This window comes from Aethalodelphis obliquidens, unplaced genomic scaffold (assembly GCF_003676395.1).
Source record: "Aethalodelphis obliquidens isolate GAN/ISIS:26980383/991018 unplaced genomic scaffold, ASM367639v1 scaffold17, whole genome shotgun sequence".
Classification (NCBI taxonomy): domain Eukaryota; kingdom Metazoa; phylum Chordata; class Mammalia; order Artiodactyla; family Delphinidae; genus Aethalodelphis; species Aethalodelphis obliquidens.
In genome coordinates this window covers 32957294-32961944 of record NW_020837961.1, presented here as the reverse complement: position 1 = coordinate 32961944, position 4651 = coordinate 32957294, and the positions used below count along the sequence as shown (strand labels likewise).

General features: G+C 33.2%; 1 non-coding gene across 1 annotated transcript; it reads left to right on the top strand.

Annotated features, from left to right (window-relative positions):
• The first annotated feature begins 986 nt into the window (after positions 1 to 986).
• On the top strand, positions 987 to 1058 carry TRNAE-UUC (transfer RNA glutamic acid (anticodon UUC)). The gene has a single exon. It is a non-coding gene; the product is annotated as a tRNA-Glu (tRNA).
• Positions 1059 to 4651: the final 3593 nt, after the last annotated feature.

The following is a 4651-nucleotide window of genomic DNA, read 5'->3' as shown; positions in this document are numbered from 1 at the left end:
TGAATGTAGTTTTAGCTTCAAACCACAGCATTTGATGTTATAGCCTCAATGTCCTTATTTTCTAAACAGACTAAAATTGAAGATTTCTTCTTTGACCCAATAATTATATGTACAAGTACTTTTTATATTTCTAAGGGATTAGAGTTTTTGGTTTTGCTTAAAGTTTAATTATTAATTTGTTGTATCACATATGGTCAAAGAATGTGGTCTGTAAAATTTCTACTTTCTGATACAGATTATAATAATCGAGGATGCTTGGAAATAAGTTGCATACTTGTGGGAGAAAATATTCTATCTGTAGCTATTAATTCAACACTGTTATATTATATTCTAATACTCTATGTTCTTTTTAATCAACTTGATAAATATTAAGATCTGTTGAAATCTTCCACAGCAATTGTAGTTCTCTACATTTCTCTTTAGGAATCTAATAGTTCTGACTTAAATATATTAATGCTATGTTATTTATGTACATGACTACATTATCATTATTGTGTAGATACATTTTTATGGCATTTGAATCCTACTTTACTATTAATATCATCTCCCCCTACTTTTTTCCTTCTCATTCTCCTCCTCTTCCCTTTCTACTTCCTTGTCCTTCTTCTACTTGCTCCTTGCCTATTCCGATATTTCTAACCCTTGCATCATAACACTTAGTTGGACTTTGATTTTAACCTAAGAGACTTCATCTTCTAATTGGGCAGTTTGTAGCATTTATGTTTATTTGCACAACTATGATTTTGAAATAACTTTTGAGATCTTGTCTTATGCTTTCTGTTTTAATGTTTGCTTTGTTTTCTGACATTTAGAATAGCATTCATTCATTCAACAGTATTTACTGAATACTGTGTGTCAGATATGTTTTCATTGCTTTCATTTTATTTAAGTGCCGAAGAAGGTACTCATCTTTCAGGTTTCTCTGTTCAAACATCACTTAATAAAGCCTTCCTTAATGCTAAATTTAAATTATATTCCCTGGGAATTCCCTGGTGGTTCAGTGGTTAAGACTCAGCACTTTCACTGCTGTGGCCTAGGTTCAATCCCTGGTCGGGGAACTAAAGATCCCACAAGCCACAAGGCGCGGCCCTCCAAAAAATATGTTCCCTTATTATTCTTTTTCATAACACTCTTTAATATTTCTTCAAAGCGTTTTTCAATTCTTTATTTGCAAGTTATTAGTCTAACATCTATCCACATACGAAGCTTCATCAGGATAGCCACCTTCTCTGTCCTGCTCACAAAAATACACCCAGAACCCAGAGTGATTGCCATGTAGTAAGGAACTCAAATGTTAGTTGAAAGAGAGGATTCATTCATTAATTAATAATCTAGGTAGTCTTAAAAATTCAAACTGTAGTTGTTTTTAATTTAAAAACGCTTTGAGGGAATTCCCTGGAGGTTCAGTGGTTAGGACTCGGCGCTTTCACTGACGAGCCCAGGTTCGATCCCTGGTTGGGGAACTAAGATCCTGCAGGCTGAGCAGCCAAATAAATAAATAAATAAACAACACTGATTCTATATTGAGTGATGGGATTGTGCACTATTTTCATTCATTTTCCTGTTCATATTTTTTTGTACTTTTAAATGTTTTATGATCATTATTGTTGATAAAGAATAAAATGATTTGATAAGTCCTTCCCTATGAAAGAAGAAATTAGCACTAATTTGTCTATTCCTATCTCTCACCAGTACTTTTTTTTTTTTTTTTTCCGGTATGCGGGCATCTCACTGTTGTGACCTCTCCCGTTGTGGAGCACAGGCTCCAGACACGCAGGCTCAGTGGCCATGGCTCACGGGCCTAGCCACTCCACGGCATGTGGGATCTTTCCAGACCGGAGCACGAACCCATGTCCCCTGTATCAGCAGGCGGACTCTCAACCACTGCGCCACCAGGGAAGCCCTGCCACCCTTTTTTGTTTATGCTAGTTTGAATTTAGTTTTTGTCTCTTGCAATCAAAAAAGTCCTAACTAGAACATTTGTAAGTTATTAATGAAAAATTAATTTTAAAAACTTTGGTTAACAATTTGCTTTTTTAAAACTGACACCTTATTTTTAGAAACAGCATCACTTTATAGCCTTCAGAGTCCTTGTTAAAGCAATAGGATAAAAGAAAAAAAGCACGTATGCCTAAATTTTATGTTTTCTGCCATGGACATATCATGTCGAAAAAGTAACATTATACTTACAGATATACGTTGTTTGTATTAATACTTCAGAACCTACCCTGCAGTCCTTCTCTGTGATGCTCTATAAACATAGTACTACCATACACATCTGTATTTTCAGATAAATAATGATTACCCTAAATTGAAGAAATTCCCTTATTGTAAGTGTAATCATAAGTTTTGGAATCTATATATACCAATTAATCTTAACCAACACCAAGAAACCAAAGATGGTCTGTGGGCTTATCCTCCCACCATGTTTTTTGCCCACTTTCTACAAGAAATTAATACTTTATCCCTAATTAAATTCCCTATGTATTGTACAGAGGCAAATTTATGCACTTCCTCCCTAACTGGGTAACAAAATAATACAGCAAAAAGACCTTATAAGAGGAAGAAGAAGAGACCCCTTTGCTCCTTGAAACTGCACTGCTCCACTTTCAATATCTAAACAGTGGAGAGAGAAACAGCATCATTTATTTTAATATAAAACCTGTTCACAACATTTAATGAGAAACTATTTGTAAAAATGAACTCAAAAATAAAAATATTGAGAATATTATAAATTCTTTTAAAATGAGTAACAGAACTTATTTTAAATTCCTCTCCATTTAAATTGCATCACTGACAAGACCACAACAGGCCTTTTAAGCTTTTGAACACATCCTTGTGAAACGCAAAGTTCTTTATCTGCCTCGCCAATGATACTGTCATTACTAAGTGAAGTGTCAGGAAAGTTGGGCTAATTACAGCTTAACACAGTTCATATTCTGATCTTATAAATGCAGTTGTGTGTTGTTTTATACATGTCTATGTCCATTAAGTATAATCTCCCTCTGAACTAAATGACATCTAAAACATTCCTCAGGATGAATAAATTATGGTCTGAGAATAAAGTGGGTGTTAATAAGAATTGATTCTAAGCAAGGAGATGCATATCAATGGATAAATGATATACATGCCTGCATTATTTGGTAAATGTAATATATGTATATATAGTTTTTTGCAAACAACAGAAAACTCAAGAGAAGCAAAAATTTTAAGTTATTATTTTCATATCACTGGGAGCATTCTGAAAGTTTTTCAATCTAATTTATTTATTAATATTGTGCAATAAATACAAAGAAATAAACTCTTTAAATTCTCAAAACAAAGATTATAAAAGTATTATAGCTTTATCACACTTTTATCTTTAACATCTATTTGAGCAAAGAAAACATTTTGTTTCTAGGAGCACGAAATTGTCAGCAATTCGTCCTTCAAAGGAGCAAGGATTTGAAAGTCTAGGAGACCTGGATTTAATTCCCAGTTTATCTGTCTCTTCTCAGGCAAGTTACTCAACCTCTCTGTCTCCCTTCCCTCTTGTAAAATGAGAGGATAACTACTTCGGAAGAGAGTTGTAAAGATTAAATACCTATAAGGAGCCTATCTCTCAACACAGCGGTAATAACACAATATTTGGTGCTCAGTTAATTTTCCCCTTCCTTTCCCAAGTGACCCTTCAGAACCTATGTGCATTTTGAACGAATTCCTAGCTGCAAACTATTCAGAGGTAAAACATTATAGCCGATTCATATTCTAAAATCTGAAATGGATCTTTAAAAGCCCCTAGTATCTAAATAATTTGAAACAACCATATTTCAACAGGTCCAATAAAGTTTTCTTAGAATTTGTTTCACTTTATGACCCAATTAGCTTCGTCTTTAAATACATATACAAGTACTGGTTTAAAATCAAGATGCTGGTCAAACAAAAATATAACAACCTCTGAATTCAGGCATATAATGGAACTAAACAGCCTGCAGTACCATGAAGTCAGCAAAGTAAACACTGGAAAGAGATAGTAGGCCTTGTTGACTCTATTAAACATGTCAAAGTACTGCATCTAAAAATATTTGAAAAATCTGCCTATGTTCCATCTGTTGTATTTCTCAGAGGATAACTGAAAGTTCATGTAAAAGTTCATTGTAAGTTCAAATATGTCATATCAGGTCATTTACAGGGTAAAAGTTCACTGGGAGTTTATTAAAGACTGAAGTGGAAAAAAAATAAATATACTAATTGCAGCTATGGTATATTGCATTATGACCACTGCATTTTTAAGCTTCATAAATAAAAATTATAAAATTTAAAAGACCATGTGCAATGAATAATGGCAACAACAATGATTACAAGGAAGGGTCCTAAGATAGCACCCTTGGGACTGTTCTTAGAGAAGCTGTAGATGAATTTTGGTTGCTCTGATATTAAAGTACAACAGTTGTCATATTTTACACTGTACTGAATAATTTGTTTACACTATTTAAATACAGTAATATAGAGATATAGAAAAAAGAGTGAAACATTAGAAATAATAAATGAATATCTGCTGAATAGAGATGATTTTTAATTTGCAATTGCTAAGAATGCTATTTGAGAACACCATAGGAAGCCAAGAAAAATATGTATGATTTGGAAGAAAGTTACTAAATCATTGAAAAAA